Raw genomic sequence first — 17,876 nt, 5'->3', positions numbered from 1 at the left:
TCATGTAACATTCATTGTTAACCGCCGTTCTTGCGCCCACCCCTCATGTAATGTCCCGCCAGGGACCCTTGAGGTTCAAATAAATAAATAAATAAATAGGGGTGTATGCGGTTACAGAAAGGCACCTTAGAGACTCTGAAGAGCCGCCAGTGATTGAGAATTATGTTTGGGAAGTGTGCAACAGAACTAAGTAGGAAAGAATCTGAGGGGGAGGCGGAATGCTCATCCATCAGGGAGCCAAATGGAAAAAGAGTAAATTCAAAATGTCAAGAGCACCTTTGATTATCAGGTACAGTGAGTGGGAAAAAAAACTTGGCCTGACGTTACGTATTTGTGGACCGGAAGTAATCGCACAGAGAAGAATAAAGAATCAGCGTAAGTGCTGATATTAAGGGTTTCGGGAATGATGCTGAAGTTATGCTATTAGGTGACATGAATGCCCATATACAGGATTTAGATGGCTATACCGACAACAACGGCAAGTCAATGCCTTTGCGAGCAACATAACCTCGTTATCGGGAATACAGAGCCTAAGTGTGAAGGGCAGATAACGTGGGAAGTGGGAAAACGGCAATCGACCATTGATTACTGTCTGATGACACAAGGAAAGAAAAAAAATTGAGAGAAACAGTCATTGATGAGGAAGGGTAGATCAGCATAGGGAGTTACCGCACACGCATCATTTTGAAAATGGGATATGTACGTGGGAAAGAGAGCACGGAGTGCAAAATAGCCAGTCCAAATTTGAACGCTGAATAAATAACAAATATAGTCACTACAATTGAGGAAAAATTGGGGCAAATAGCCAAGAGTGGAAATATAGTGAGCTGCTCAGTGTAATAACGACAGAAATACGGAAAGAGAAAGAACATGTTGATTGGAAAGAAAAAAAAAGCAACTGAAAAGCTGCTGGAACAGCGAGATATGAGAAGCAATCGCCGAACAACAGAAAGCATCCTGAGAGCACAGGCAGGCAAAGAAGGCACCGTTGCCGCAGGATGAAGTAGCCAGTAAATGGGAAATATACCGGGAGAAAAAGTCTATGGTTCAAATACTGGTGCAAGCTAAGATAAAAGGTGAAAGTTAACGTTGGTTGTCAGAAATACGTGTTAAAAAGAGGGCCACAACTAGAATATTTTGGAATAACATAAAGTTGTTAAGCCGGAAGTCGACAACAATACAACATATCCTAGACGAAGATGGAAACAAAGTGGAAGGGGAAGTGGCAATAAATTACATCTGAAAAATAAAAGCCCAATCTTTCCAAGGCAATGATGAGGTTGTATTTCAAGAAAAACAGAGCATGAAAGAAACCCAGGTGGAAAAGGAACTCGTGCTGACAAATTTCAACTCGAAAAAAGCCGAAGAGGAAATTCCAAAGCGCACAGCCACAGGGCTAGACGAAGTTCCCGTTAGGCTGATAAATGCGCTAGGAACAAAACATAAGGGCGCTATGGTGAAAACAGCGGAAGAAACTTTTAAACACAGACGAATACCAGACAGCTGTCGACAAAGTAGAATGAATTTAATTTATAAAGGTAAGGGGGAGAAAGATAGAATTGACTCGTATAGACCATTGACCATTACATCGGTAATATACAGGCTAGTAATGCAAGCAATCCAATTAAAGCTGCAAGCGTGGGCAGAGAATAATGAAATTTTGGGAGAACCTCAAAATGGCTTCAGAATAGGTAGGCATTTGGATGATAACTTATTTGTTCGTACTCAGTGCATTGAAATATCAAGAGTAGAAAGCAGATCGTCATATGTGGCCTTTTTAGACATTACAGGAGCATATGACAACGTATACCGCAACATTTTGCGGGATATTATGGAAGCGGAAGGATGAACTGGCGATTGTCTACAGCTTTTGAGAGAGATTTACTTAGAAAATACCGTTTGCGTTGAATGAGAAGGAATGAGGAGCAAGGAGAAAGTTCATATTAACAAGGGAATGAGGCAACGGTGCCCTTTTTCTCCACTGTTTCATGATGTACATACTGAGGATGGAGAGGACGCAAGAAGGAAGTAATATCGGCTTTAATATCTCATACAAACAGGCAGGTACAGTAGTAGAGAAGCAGCTTCCAGGTTTATTTTATGCGAACGATATTGTGTTGCTAGCTAACAAGCAAAGTGATTTGCAACGTCTGGCTAATATTTGTGGACAGGAAGGCAATAATGTAGGTTTGAAATTCATTCTTATAAAATCAGGTGTTATGGTATTCAATGAAAACAGTGAATACACAGTGGAAATACAGGGCCAGGAAATAGCTCGGGTAGCAGTACATGAATACCTTGGTATATAGATGCACGAAGGCAATGGATATATGGAAACACAGGAAAGAACAACAGTGAAGGGGAAGAATACCGCAGCCATAATGAATCACAGAGCGCTATGGGGATCCAATATGATTTACCTATAAGATACCGTTGGCGTTGAATTGGAAGGAATGAGGAGCAAGGAGAAAGTTGCCACGTCTCCTGTCATGTCCTCTTGCTCCGCTCTTACACCCATACGACCATATCAAGAGAATCTCACACGTATCGTTCGCCGTGAGATTGAAGCTGCGAGTCCACCCCCCCCCCCCCCTTTCATCCACGACCCACCGGCGGTACCTTTGACTAAGCGGCCCCCACTATTTCCGTTATTCAAGCAGTTATGTGCTGAAAAATTTCAAACCTCGGCATCCCTACCAACTGCTCTGTCTCCCGACCTGATTCGGCACCCATTCCATGTCTCCAACCTGTAATGACCAGTATTTCGTTCCCAGACCACGCAATCTTGCTCAAGGATGAACCCCAGACGACAAACCGATCTGCTTCCACAGCCACCGCGTTGCTCATGTATCCCGCCACTGCCGCACCACACGGATGCCCTCGCACTCGAGCTCATTGCCTGCTCCTCACCCATTCGCCGACGATCGCCGTTATTCACCTCGCCGTCTGTACCCGAATTCTATGGCCCTGACAGCCGCTCCTCCGTGCGATAGCCGTCGCCTCAACACCGTGGCTCCCCGTCACCCCAACTTCGCCACTTTTTCTTGCCAAACCAACGGACGGAAGTAGTGCTGCATCACGTTTGTCATGTCCAAATCTTCCGTTGACGCTCCGCATCAACACGAACCTAATTAAAGTAAACGTAGATAATGTTCCGTTGACGGCATTGATTGATACCGGAGCCTAAGTGTACATAATGAGCGCTAACCTATGTCGTCGCCTCAAAATATTCTTAAGCCTGCCATCAGTCGAGCCCTAAGCGTTGCCAATGGCGCCACTGTTGCCGTCAGGGGTATGTGCTCTGCTCGCATAGGAATTGCTGGGCGGCAAGTTCTAGTCCTCTTCACCGTGCTGACAAGTTCCCCTCATCACCTAATCTTCGGGCTCTACTTTCTGACGACACATTCTGCCCTCATCGACCGTTCCAGTGGTACGCTGTGCCTCGAACTTCCTCTTCTTTCAGACGACTGCCCCGAACAACCAAACACCCTCTGCACTACGGCGTTTGTTCACTTACACCGTTAAAATTTTCACACCCTTATGGTTGTAATGCGGGTGTATTTATCCTTTCACCCTTGTAGACACGCTTGAAACCCCCTTCTTGAACAGAAAAGGGTGTTCAACACGAAAACACCCTTGGAACACCCTAGTCTTTCCAATTTACGCCCTAATTATAAAGGAGCAAGTGAACAAGCTTACAGTATATAATAAATGAACATAGCGAGTTAACGTGTTGATATTGGCTATACATGAAACGCGTGCTACCCGCGCTTGAATCAGGTAGCCGGAATGATTAGATCGGGGTATCTAGGCAACAGCGCACTGACTCTGAACAGCGGTCAAAAATGAAGTTTCCCATGAATGTTGATATCGAACTGATGACACCAACACGCAGACTTTGCATAGCCAGATATCTGCAAAAGGCTTCGTATGATCAATGGCAAAATACTTAACATGCCATCACTGAATATTTAAAGGTGTGCAACCAGTTAGACTGGGAATGGTTAGGAGTGAGGGCTAACGGTAAATAGCTCGCCAACTTACGGTTTGTAGATGACATTGACATACTCGGCAACGCTGCAGACTATTTGCAACAAACGTTTGAGGACCTTGGAGAAGAAAGTGTAAGAGTCTGATTGAAAGTTATTATGCACAAGGGAAAAGCAATGTTCCGCAGCCTGTCGAGAGAACGAATGTCATGGTCGGCAGCCAGCCTCTAGAAAGTGCGCAGAAATACGTTTATCGAGGCTGATTACTCGCAGGGACCTCGGATCAAGGAAATTAACAAAAGTAAAACATTAGCTGGAGAGCTTACGGCAGGCATTACTACATCATGACGAGGGAGCTTACTGTTAATCATTGCTTTCTGCCGTTACTAATGTATAGGGCCGAAACTTGGAAGTTACCAAAGAAGCTTGGGAAGACGTTGAGGACCGCGCAACGAGCGATGGAATGCAAAATATTAGGCATGACGATAATAGACTGGAAGACAGCGATGTGGATTAGAGAGCGAACGGGGATAGCCGATATTCTGGTTGACATTAAGAGGAAGATGTCGTGCTGGGCAGACAATGCAATGCGTAAGGGAGAGAACTGCTGGTCTATTGGAGTTGCAGAATGGGTGCTAAGGGAAGGGAAGGGAAGCACAGTCGAGGACGGCAGAGAATAATGTGGACGTGATGGAATTAGAAAACTTGAAGACACATGGAACCAGTTAGCACAAGACAGGGGTATTGGAGATCTCTCGATAAGCTTTCGTCCTGCGATGGACATCAAAATACGCTGATGATGTGACGACATCTATGCCAGCTACGCGGCATGTCCTTCATGTTATGTCATGCATGCGTGTCATACACGTTCTCATAGCTCGATTTGCGTGGATTGCGGGGGGGGGGGGGGGAGGCGAGTTGCGGCGTAGCCAAGTGGAGCACGCCGGGTACTTGTACGCACACTAACAGTAAATTTTTGCTACTATAGCAATGGCCCCGCTCCTTCCCCTTCCACGGTCAATTGGGACCCTCCCGCCCTCACGCGAAAAATTTTCTGGCTATGCCATTGTGGGGAGGGGGGTGTAAGATTGCTCTAAGCCCCTCCCCCTAACTTGTCAATGGAAACGGGGAAGGGGAGGGCAGCTGCTGCCGGGGCCACAAACCTTAGGCAGCCCAATTACCGGCTGCATTTCTTTTTCGACGTGAATACTGTTCTACTCTCATTACACAGTAGGATTCGTGGCGGTTCTAGGAGATGCGACAATAAGAAAAACACATATATATATACAGCCATCAGCAAGTCTTAGCTTGAGCAGATCTTTGGGAGCTGGGCAAGACTCCCATAAAAAAAAGCTTGGCGCCCCTCTCATATGCATTGTCAACTCTGGGTCACCACTGACTGCACATTTCCGGTGAAAAAAATCCCACAGGAACTCGTCTTGGATTTGTGTGAATATGCGTAAGCATTGTGACTCTTCCTCATCTACACGCATGCCATCTCGTTGTCAATGTTATGATACTTGATCTGACGAGTATAAGCGACAGCGCTGCGGCGACACGAGCTGCTACGGTCGGCGGCGCCAAGTGAATGGCGCAAGCAAAGTACTGCAGGTGGCGGGGCCAGGTGCGCTAGTGACGTTCCGTTCGTTTTGAACCGCTATCGCTCTGTAGCACTTCTCATCCGCGTCGAACCATTATGAGCCGTTCTCCGGCGGCGGCTGCTTGTGGCACGGCCGTGCGAACCGTATCTTTAAAGCAAACTGCAATGTGGACAGAGTGTGCCCACTGCTGAAAACTTCACGCGCTGTGTTCTCACCATTTACTTCGTTTTGAAAACAGACCCGCGTACACCTATCTTGAAAGTGATTTGCGAAAAGCGCATAGTGCGGCATGAGCTGAAAGCTTCGTGAGCGCTATTCTTCGATCGCGTTGAAGCGAGAGCTAGCACGAAGGTGAATTCACTCCCTGCTGCGGGTTCTATATTGAAAGATATCGTGTGGTACGGACTGACGGATGAATGGTTTTTCATGTTGGGTAAGCATAGAAATGCTTGCGTTATAAAAAAGCCGCAGGGTTCGCGAATATCACGATAACAACCAACACCAACCTACTCCTCCGCCCCTCGCTGAGCGATGCTGTCTTGATCGCCCCCTCCCCAAGGTAAATATATCTGGTAGCGAAGCTTCCATAGGAGCCCATACATTCAAAACATGGCGGTTCATCGTCGGTTCATGGGGCTTAGCGCCATCTGTATGTGCTGGGAACACTTCCGGCGGAAGAAAAAATAACGTGACGCCATGTCCGTTAAAAGCAGAAGTGACGTCAGTTTGTTTTCGAAGGCGCGAAATTTGTTTTGTTCTTCCTTTGGAGCTATATATTCAAATGCCCCGCCATTTGACTTGATGGGCCTTTCGACTTTCAGCGTGGAAAGCGATGCAGGAAAAGGCCAGCCATACGGTTGTCGAAATCGCATCCCTGCACAGAACATACTTTTTTTGGAGGCCGACGAAAGCTTTAGGTGTACAGTGCTGATCCTATTATCGGATGCCAAGCCCGTCGGCCAGCAGTCGCACGAAAACAACTACGGAATTATCTGGTGGTCGTAACTCACTACTTTTGACTGAACAGATTAAGAAGCAATGAAGCTTCCCGCGTCACCAAATTCAGACAAATTTCGACAAGCAAGAAAGCACAAATTGTGAGGGGGGCGTATTTCAACAGGTGATACGAGTGCGCCGGTGCGTCTTTCTGCCCATTTAGAGACGTGCATTGCATTGCGAGTGATAGTGGCGGCAACGCCCCCTGTAGCGATGGGAGCTGAAAAGAAATGCATTTATTAATAATAATAAAATTAAACGTATTTTCTTAACTCATCACGAATATATAAAATTGACTAGGAATTTTATTTTTGGTGAATGAATGTAACTGTGTCTCGTTTGAATTTAAAGAACGCGTTTTTCTTTCCCAATGTTTGTTCCCTCCAAACATAGTCGCGCTTCAATCGCTGCTCCCATAACCCCCATGCTGATGTCGGTGACAATCTGTACTGAACCGCTTTTCGCCCGAAGCTTCGCGACCTATTTGAATCGACCTTGCCCTCCCCACCCCCGGGAAAAGGGACACTACCCCTCTATCGCAGTTGAAGAAACGATGATGAAACGTTAAGAACGACAAGAACGGCATTTCCTAACGCGTTGTCTTATGGCCTCCGAGATTTGCGCGCGAAGCTGGTGCACGCGAACCTGGCGGACCATAATTGGCCGCTTAATACCATAAAAAAAACAAAAAGATAATGCCAAAGGACACAGTAAAAAATGGAAACAAAGAACTGATCTTAGCTATACTGTTTGGGGAAAAGAAATAAACAATTAGACAGCCGCAACACATGCCACTAAAGCCACCACCGCTGGCATAACGCGGAACCAACAGTTGGCAACAATCATTCCCGCTTCATTGTTTCGTTCGCTTCGTCTCCGTAACGAGAGCCGCCATCCTTTCGCGCCTGCCGTTTTGTCATAGTTTTGTTTTTCTGAGAGTCCGCGCACGCAGCTCATCGGTAGATGCACAGGTTCACGGCGTCGCATTGCGACCTGCGGCATTTTCTCGTGTTCGCGCAATCGGTGTGAAACATGTCGCATGTGAAATATTTGATAAAAGTGCCTCACGTCCAAGTCAAGCCGCCGTACAGGTGTGTGGTTGTGTGCGCCGTTCTCGGAAGCGTCGATGGGTTTCTGGCATGCGGATTTCAGATACGTGCAAATGCGTCTCGCGCTCCTGTTCAGCTCCGGAGCAAAGCGTGCAATATTTCATGTAAAAGATGCAGTGCCCGTCATCATGGCGTGAATTTAGAGTGGCAAACGAGCACTGTGGCACTTAGCGCACACGGCGGCTGCTAAGTCAGCGTGGAAATTGTTTTACGTTACCGTAATATGTTGCTGTCAGTCTAATGTGTGGCTTGTGGACAGCTAGCCCATTGACTTTTGCTTGTGGCAGCGATAGGTACATAAATGGAAGCGGTAATAATTTTCGACAGCAGGCAGTTCTTTCGCTCGATGTTTGGTCGTGTTCATGGCGTTAAGAAGGCTAGAAAACTAATTGGTTTGCTAGTGCTTAGTTCCAACTCCAAGGGGCGTAACGTTGGCGCTGTATGTGTTTGTTTTCCGTGCCGCGAGTACCACTTTCATGCTTTTGTTGCATGAGAGTGGTAGTTGCTACATGCCGCCTGGGCAGAATACAATAAAAGCCATTTCCTCACTTTCATACGTATGCAATGTGGCGGAACAAAATTTCCAGCGTTTCATTCGAAGCGTAAATACCCAGTATAGTTTAGTAGGAAACTCAATTTCTATCTTAGCTTAGTAGGCGTGAAACAAGTGAAACTCGCATTTCTTTTTGAATTGTTCGCCCTAACCACACCGCCCGCAGATGCGTCATCGGGTATTTGCGAGCAGTTTCGCCACGTGAGTTGTTTTCTGCGCAAATATTACCCGGTTAAGTATCTTGTTAATTTATGCCCCAGCTCGTTCATCTTAATTTTAAGTGATTACTATCCCCGACTACCGGACGATGCCAAACTTGTGAGGTGTGCCAAACGCGGGAAATTCAATGTGGCGCGGCTGCAAGTTCCTGTTTATACGTTTCTTGCATTCAAAGCCAACAGACACAGTGTCACTGATTTATTTCCATTTCCGCTGTACTTGATCAATCTAATGTGACAACTGTATTTGCTCTTTAATGTTCTCCATTTACTGTGTATTCAGCTTGGCTGCCAGAAAATGCTGGAATTTTTTTCAGTATCCAAGTGACGAAATATTTCACTGACGGCCATGTGTGAAACAAGCAAGATGACAAAACTGATAGCAAAATGATGAGATGTTTCTTTTATAGAGTTTGGACTAGACTTCTGGCAAGGATGTTAAATCGACCTTGGGTCTTGTGACAGCACACCCGACATGGCCAAAGTGCAGCTTATCAGTTGAGTGCCCCCGAAGGGACCATCAACATCAGAAAATGAAGCAGAACGAGGTAGGGGCAATTTTTACTTTCGCACAAAATACTGACACCTGCCTCTTTTTTAAGAACTTAATAACTTATTTACAAACCAATCCTTTCTCTTTGTGCAGCCTACATAGATTTGTTTTTTGCTTGTTATACAGACCTTCAGAAAGCAGTTCTTCTGAACCCTTTTTGCATGCACAAATAAATAAAGAGCGCACTTTCTGAAGAAACTGATGCACTGAAAAGTGCGTTCGACACACAAATGCAAAATAACCAACAACTATAAAGTGGTAAATGAAAACAGGTTTGAAAGATGTTCTACCATCATAAGCCGCCTTGGCATACGGATCTAAAATAACAGCAACAGAGGTGCATGCAGAGAAGTGTTTGTAAATGTTTGCAAAATATGGACATTGTCTAAGAAATTGCTTTTTTACTCGGAGCTTCTTGGTGCCATGGCAGTGCAGTAAAAGCTCAAGATGATGTCCCTGCTCCTAATAACGCACCTTTAGATTTCAAAATTAAATTAAGGGCTTTTACATTCCAAAGTCACAACCTGATGTTTTGGGAACCTGGCCTTTTGATGCACACCTTAATCTAAGTGCATAAGCGTTATTGCATTTTACCCCCATTGGAGGGCAGCTGCCATGGCCTAGATTGAAGCTGCGACTAGCATGACTGAGCAGCATGGCTCATAGCAACTGGACTATGAGCCATGCACCATTCTGACCTATACCACCAGGTCAGAATGAGAAATACTGCTTAGAACTACGAACTTCTTGGCTCACAAGCACTTTGCACTAAGTTAAAGGAGTATGAAGTACTGACAGCGACCGTTTATGTACCAATTTCTTTTTAGCCTGACTCCATTATTAGGGTGCGAAGCTTCAATCAGTCCAAACCAGCCTAAATTACAAAACCAGCTTAAAACACGCACCATGTATAGCTGCATTTCGACACGAAAATGGAGTCAATTCATGTCGCCGAAAATGGAGGTGGCAGTCACACTATTTCATGAATTTGCCTAAAACATAGTCGATAATTAGGCAATTTTTAAAATATCCTTCTCAAAAAGTGTTTTTTTTCCTAGCATGAAAGAAGGAGCCAAATGGTGTTCAGGTGCATGAGTGGTTATTTGCACAGCGCCTCTTGCATGTATTCACAGGCTTCTTTCAAGCTTGCAAAAATAAAAATTTAGATTACACCTATTGATCAGTAGAAAGGTGGATTGGGAATTTTTCAGGACGCTCTACAATTGTCGCACTGACACTTTTACTTTCAAACCCACCGTGGTTGCTCAGTGGCTATGGTGTTGGGCTGCTGAGCACGAGGTCGCGGGATCGAATTCCGGCCACGGCGGCCGCATTTCAATGGGGGCGAAATGCGAAAACTCCCGTGTACTTAGATTTAGGTGCACGTTAAAGAACCCCAGGTGGTCGAAATTTCCGGAGTCCTCCACTATGGCGTGCCTCGTAATCAGAAAGTGGTTTTGGCACGTAAAACCCCATAATTTAATGTTAATTTACCTTTTACTTAGAATATAATATTTGAGCAGTTAAATAATCGGTAATAACTAATTAGCTAATTAGAAAAAATGCAAAAATTGGTTTCACTTGCTCAAAACGATGGCAAACGACATTACCTTGGTTCTGTCCACCTACGTGGCACTTGTACATATTGAAAGCTTGCACAAGTCGCACAGACCACCTGGTACTTACAAGGCATATATAGAAGCGACTAAGCTGTGTGAGGCAGCCACGTGTAGCAAATCATGAGAAAGCCATGTCTCTTTGTCTTAAGGGCACGAAGAGGTTTACATGTTCAACACCTTGTATCAGTGTTTTCAAGGCCTGTTCGTAGTTTAGCTGCTACATAAACAATATTTCTCTACGTGTAAGCTGATATGCATCTTTCAAGTATATTGCCTCGTGTGTCCAAAATGAACCATGCTCGCGCTTCCGTCATTATGTCTTCATCTGTTGCTGTGCTAAATTTTTAGCATCAAATTGCACAAATTTTCATCTAGTTTTCATATTTCCTCGTTGTTTGGTGGCTTTATCTCTGAACAAGTTGTTTTCTTTAAACCATGTTGCACACAGCAGTACTCAGCATTTCTGTCTAGAGTGGGAATAGTTTTTTTTCAGATTGACATTAATACACCTTGCCTGGGCAATGTAAGGCAGTCTACGTAACACGGCCCTGCAATAATGTCTTATATTGCATTCCAGCATCATGCAAAAGCTGTTTGCTTACCGGATGAGAATATGTGTAAGTGTTGGAAGTAAGAGAACTGGAAGAAGCCAGCAGGTAATGAGGCCAAGGAAAGCATGCAGGAACATGTTTAAGTTTGTTTATATGAAGTATAGAAATGATAAATTCAAAGTAAATGAAAGTGGATGAAAAGACATCCACCTGTGGGTGGTGAATGGACCCATAAAGTTCACATTACGCATGTGATATACTGACCACTGTGGTACTACAGCCGCGTTCGAGCGTCGACAATCTGAAGCGCCATTATGGATGATTGAATGCTGCCTTGGTAGCACAGTGATTAGTGCATCGCATGCCTAATGCAAAGGCTGTAGGTTCGTTCTCCCCCCATGGGTGGTTGTTTTTTTTTTGACCATTTTCATTTCCATTTATCATTTCCACATGTAAATAAAAAATTACAAATAAGTTTCCACGTGCCTTTCCTGGCATCTTCCAGCTGTGATTATGAAAAATTTTGACCCTCAGTATCCTTTCTTCTCGTTTTGAAGAACAGGAGCTTCATTTAAAGATAAGGAATTCACCTTGTACAGCATCTCAATGTGGTCTCAAATCTCAAATTACAAAAAAGAAAAAAAAGGTTTGCTGTGGTGCCCTATGTACATAGATTGCCCATGGTTTACGGAACGCGGCCAATAGATATGACGTCGATACAGTTTTCTTGGCCCCCGCAAGTTCTATATCATGTGCCCTATGATAAACAGGAAACTTGAACAGGGTGGCAAAAAAGAAAAGATGGTTGGGGCGTTAGACATGTGTCCCCTTTTGTGCCTTGTAATACTGGTATAGTTTATCAGATTCCTCTCAAGTGCGGGAAGGCTTACATTGGACAGAGCGGCAGGTGCATTAATAGTAGATTATAAGAACCCTAACATTCACTTACCAACCCTAATGCTTCACATCTAGCGTCACATTGTTTCAATTGCGGTTGTAAACCTTTGTTTGAAGACACAAGAATTCTTTCAACACACAAATGCCAAGCCACACGCGAAATAATTGAGACATTCCACATCAAAAGATTAGGAAGACTTGCGTTAGCCATGCAGCTTTGCCTCTGTTAAAATGCGAATTTCAGTATCTCCACAACACGTGTGTTAATCTGAAGTAGTGTCTTTTCGTTGTTTCCTTTTTTGACTTCCCTACTTCCTGATATGTTTAACTGATGTCTTCATAGCTTGTCATGTTCTTATGCTGCTGTTTTTTTGCAGTCACCTTTATATATATATATATATATATATATATATATATATATATATATATATATATATGTTCTTCGTTTCAATAAAAAATTAGCTGAGAGTTAGCGCTCATCCTCTCTGCTTCTAGTCTGTGTCCATGTAACTTTGCGCGACAATCCAAATCATATTACTGTACCAACTCGTCCAACTTTCTATCCTTGTGTTCACATAGACATACTAAGACTTGTTCTTTCTTACGTGACTGGTTATTTTTGTACTTTTTAATAAGATGCAGTGCTTTTCGAAAGAAAACATGTGATAGTTTGTAGTGAGGTTATTTAAAAATTTTTTCTTCTTAAAATTTATTTGAACAGCCTGTACCATTATTGGTATGGTTTTACTCCTTATCTTCCATTTTACTTTTAAAATGTGCAAACATTATTATGTAACCATTTCTCTTGATTTAAATATTGAATACTTTTCTTCTGACATTTCATCACAAATTTTGCATTGATTTTGTTCAATTAAGTAACCTTATACTAGCTGATTGTTATTCTGGTAGCTTAACTTACTATGCCTGTAGGGTATTCAATGCAAGCACGTGGTGAAAAATAAACTAAATTATGGGGTCACTGGCAGTAAATGGAGCATACATAAATTTCAGGAAATAGTGCATGCTTATATATTGAACAGCATGCACAGCTATACATGCAGTTTTGTTTGTAAAAGCTGAAACATCATTCTTAGTGGAAGCTCTTTCTTGCACTTTAATCTTTGGCTTTCAGTGCTACTTTTAAGCCATATATGTGAAGGTACTAATAGAAGCATCCAGTAGAGATAAATGACTACTTTGATGAATAGAGGTATAAAATGTGTGCTTAAAACGGCAAAAAACCTGCTTGACAGGCAAACATATGCTTCTGTAGTACTGTACTTGTTACCGTCGCCAATCCATGCATTGCTTGCGCTCTAATCCATTCTATATGAGCTACAACAACGAGCTGTGGTGTCTTTCTTTCCTGGTCGATCTGGTGTTGCTGCGAAAATTTTGCCTGGAAAAGTGGAAGTTTTTAATTATTTCTAAAATGCATGTAACATCATGCTTTTGGCTGTGTGCTGTTTTCATGGAGTGATAAGTACTGGTGCACCAAGGTGCGGGAGATCCTGTTTCCTTAGTGCAGCGCGCGTTGTTATTGCGCTCTGCATTGCGCCGGCAGTGTACTATCACTGCTAAGGAAGGTTACGAAAAGCATAGGGTGTGTGCATTGCTGCGATCGTGAAACTTAAATTTTTTGCCTGAAAGGGTCGCACGTTATATATGCCACCACATGACGGACCAGAAGCGCAATATGACGACGCCTCACAGATTCTGGCTCATACTGAACAAGGTAATACCATAGCGAAGGCTAGGCAGCATTCACAACAGCTAGTCTGTCCATTAACTACAAGGCTGTGGTGAACGCTACAATACTTGCACGGATAACACCCTTTTTGGAAGGGTGTTGTCCATGCTACACCCATATTGAAAGGGTGGTGTCTGTGTTGAGCCCATATAGAAAGGGTGTTGTTTGTTTTACACCCACAGGCAAGGTGACGTCATATTAACACCCTTTCCTTTGTGGGGTGTTAATTAGCACCCCCTTGCTTGGGGTGTAGCAATACACCCAAAAGGGTATCATCCATGGGACAGATAATTTACACCCCTAAGGGTGTTAAAATTTTTAGAGTGTACCTTCAAAAGCGCTAACCTTCGTCGAATTGGCCTCAACGGCAACCGTGCCTGATGGCGACTATGTCGTCGCACCTACTCATGATGTCCTCCTGGCACGCGACATCTCTATGCCACACCCCGTCGTAACCCTTGCAGCTTATCGGATGTGTCTCCCGTTATCAATTTTGGCTTGACGAAGCAAGTGTTACCTGAAGACAGAGCGGTGGCCGCGCTCCGGTCATTGACAGACGACCAGGTCAATGGTTTTGCAGCCGACGCGTCTCCAGATCCTCCTGATTACCTTTAGGATGCCTTTAACCTCGACGGCCCATTACATTCCATGGTCGCTCCGGACGCACCTGACCAAGCAGCCGCCCTACATCACCTTTTGGTTTCCTACTACGATATATTTGACACTGACAACCAACCACTTGTTCAGACGTCCATTGTTGAGCATCGGAGTAACACAGTGTATTCACCGCCGACCATATCGCGTGTCCATGGAAAGCGGCAAGTTATTCAGCCGGAAGTGAACAAGATGCTCGCCAGAGGCATTTTTCAGCCCTCGTCGAGTGCTTGGGCGTCGCCGGTCATGCTCGTCAAAAAGAAAGATGGCACGTAGCGTTTCTGCGTTGGCTGCCGCCACCCAAACCGAATTACTAAAAAGAACGTTTACCCTTTATCACGAATCCACCACGCACTTGATTGTCTTCACGGTGCCAAATACTTCTCGTCCATCGGCGTTGGCCTCGTTACTGGCAGATTTCCGTCGATGAGCAAGACCAAGAAACGACCGCTTTAGTCACTCCAGATGGCCTCTACCAATTCAAGGTTATGCCCTTCGGTTTATGCCATGCCCCGCCCCGTTCGAACGGATGATCGACTCTGTGCTTCAAGGTTTCAAATGGTCAACTTGCCTTTGTTACCTCGACGACGTCCTTGTGTTTTCTCCTACATTTGAGACGCTCCTTGAACGCGTCGCAGCTATTCTTGACGTCTTCCGCAAGGCTGGGCCCCAATTAAATTCATCGAAGTGCCACTTCCGGCGCTGTCGGATTACAGTGCTAGGCCATTCCGTAGATGCTTCCGGAGTACAACCCGGCCCGGAGGAGGTTCGAGCACTAACGGCTTTTCCTGTACCTCAGTCTGTCAAAGACATCCGCAGTTTTGTGGGGCTCTTTTCTTATTTCCGACGGTTCACGAAAGATTTGGCAGCAATCGATCGACCACTCACTGAAAGTGCGAAGAAAGAAGTGCCTTTTTCGCTGGGTTCCCCTAAGGCTGCCGCATTTTCACGTCTTATCACGATTCTCACCAATACACCGGTCATGGCCCACTTTGACTCGCACGCACCTACGGAGGTCCAAACCGTTGCCAGTGGTTATGGGATCGACGTCGTCTTATCGCAACGACAACACGGACATGACCACTTTAGAGCCTACGCTACCCGGCTCCTGACAACTGCACAGCGCAACTATTCGATTACTGAGCGCGAATGTCTTGCTCTCGTCTGAACTGTCTGAAAGTTCAGCCCATATTTATATAGCAAGCCCTACTCAGTAATCGCAGACCTCCATGCGCTCTGTTTACTTTCGTCGCGCAAGGATCCTATTGGCCGGCTAGGTCGTCGGGCCCTCAGAAAATCCCTACAAAGTGACTCAAAGTCGGGACGCCAACACCAGGACGCAGTTTGCCTCTCTGGATACCCAGTCGGAGACGAGACATCTACGTCGGATACTGACACCGACGCCTGTGTTCTCTCCGTTTTTCCACTGCTCCAAGTCGCCGACGAGCAGCGCCGCGACCCGTCCTTGCGTATCATCATTGGCCGCTTGGAATCGTCAGTTGCCGACAGTTCCTTTCACTGATTCACACTTCAAGATGACGTATTCTGCTGCCACAACGTTCACCCCGACTGGTCTGTGTTACTCCTTGTTACCCCTAAACACCTTTGCTCGGCTCTTCTCCATAAACGTCACGACCTCCCCAATGCCGGTCTCCTGCGTGCGTTGCGTATCTACGACCGGACCCGCCGACGGTTCTTTTCGCCAGGTCTTTCTCGCTCCGCTCGAAGATACGTAGCTGGGTGTCAGAAATGGCAGCGACGCAAGACACCATCGACACTCCCTGCTGGGTACCTTCGATCACTCGAGATTCCCGCGGAAGCATTCTATCGGTTTGGTTTTCACGTACTGGGCCCTTTTCCTCTATGTTCCTCTGGGAGCAGGTCAATCGCTGTGGCCACGGATTACGTCACGCGCTACGCCGTCACCCAAGCGCTTCCTACAAGCTGCGCCACAGATGTCGCTGATTTTCTTCTACGCGACATGATTTTATTACATGGAGCTCCGCGGTAACTAATAGCAATAGCTTGGTGGCGCCAACCACCGCCTCCTTCCAAAGGGGATGCTCATAAAATCCATCCGTCCATCCATCCGAGCAGCCCGAAAGAAGAGTCCCGCTGCAGCACACGGCACATGTATGTACACATTTCGATGGAAGCATTATGTTATGTCCCTGTATTGATTCAAGGCTAACGCATTGTTGTCGACAGTCATCCGAAGTGCTCGTGTTTGCTGGCTCCTGCTGAAATAATTGCATATATGCTGTGTCCCCATGCTCCAAGTTGTTCACTATTTTACCTTTCGGTCACGAAAAAGTAATATTTATATCAATCGCTAGCACCAGAATTCGCAAAACTGGAACAGTGTAGTTATGACCTGTGCAATTTTTGCCGAGGCTTGCTTCGAAAATAAATCGCTGCTTGGATTAATAAAATTACCTTCGATTGGTTCATATCATAAGAAGCGAACAAATACTGACACCAAGCACCACATAAGGAAAATTACTTGTGCTTATTAAATGAAACAAAGAAATGATAAGTTAATGGAAATGAAAGTGGATGAGAAAAAAACTTGCCGCAGGTGGGGAACGATCCCACAACCTTGCATTTTGCGAACGATGCTCCACCAATTGAGCTACTACGTCGCCGTTACCCATACACTTTCTTTGGTATTTATGTTTCCTAGTAGAACTCTGGGAGTGTTAGCCAGTGTCACAACTCATAGACCTTGGCGGCGGATGTGGAAGATCCTTTCTACCGCAGGCTTCACGAAAACGTGATCTATTTGGGTGAAGGCAAGCAGTTAATAAACCCACACATGCTACCTGAAGGCATCAATGTTGCCGGATTCGAGACACTCTTTATGTAATAAACGAGAATAAAGAGGGTTAACCGACCGGCCCGATTTTTTATTAGTCATATCATAAGAAGTCAACAAACGCTGACATCAAGGACAATATATTGGAAATTACATATGCTTAATAAATGAAATCAAGACACGATAAGTCAATGGAAATGAAAGTGGATGAAAAAAACTACTTGCCATAGGTGGGGTACGATCCCACAACCTTCTCATATCGATTGCGATGCTCTACCAATTAAGCTACTGCGGCGCCGTTTCCAACTTCAAACCTTCATCTGCTGTTGGTGTAATCGTCACCCACGCTTCAGCGCGTGGATTCTATTCACTTTTTTCTTGATACCTTGGTGATCGAGCGGGCGTAAGTTTGACTGTTGGGTGGGTGTGTGAAGATGACGAGCGAGGAACTTACTATGCCAGGAACATACACTACTTCATTTGGAACTGTATAACAAGTGCTACTCACTCCTGTCGACGTTGCGGGGTTGGAGTCCTTCCTTTGAAGATTAGCGATGCAACGTGGGTGATT

At 45.0% G+C, this 17,876-nt stretch overlaps 1 protein-coding gene and 1 long non-coding RNA gene across 2 annotated transcripts in view; one reads left to right on the top strand and one right to left on the bottom strand.

The window, feature by feature from the left end:
* LOC135900526 (uncharacterized) overlaps positions 1-17,876 on the bottom strand; it is a 1,275,659-nt gene that overhangs the window by 1,113,735 nt on the left and 144,048 nt on the right. The gene's annotated exons all lie outside the window — the stretch shown is intronic.
* Positions 7,569-17,876, top strand: part of LOC135900507 (uncharacterized) — a 37,672-nt gene continuing 27,364 nt past the window's right edge. Inside the window, exons 1-2 of the long non-coding RNA XR_010563894.1 lie at positions 7,569-7,677; positions 8,877-9,014. This is a non-coding gene — a long non-coding RNA (uncharacterized lncRNA). The remainder of the gene's footprint in view (positions 7,678-8,876; positions 9,015-17,876) is intronic.

This window comes from Dermacentor albipictus, chromosome 3 (genome assembly GCF_038994185.2).
Source record: "Dermacentor albipictus isolate Rhodes 1998 colony chromosome 3, USDA_Dalb.pri_finalv2, whole genome shotgun sequence".
Classification (NCBI taxonomy): domain Eukaryota; kingdom Metazoa; phylum Arthropoda; class Arachnida; order Ixodida; family Ixodidae; genus Dermacentor; species Dermacentor albipictus.
This window is presented reverse-complemented; position numbering and strand designations above follow the sequence as displayed.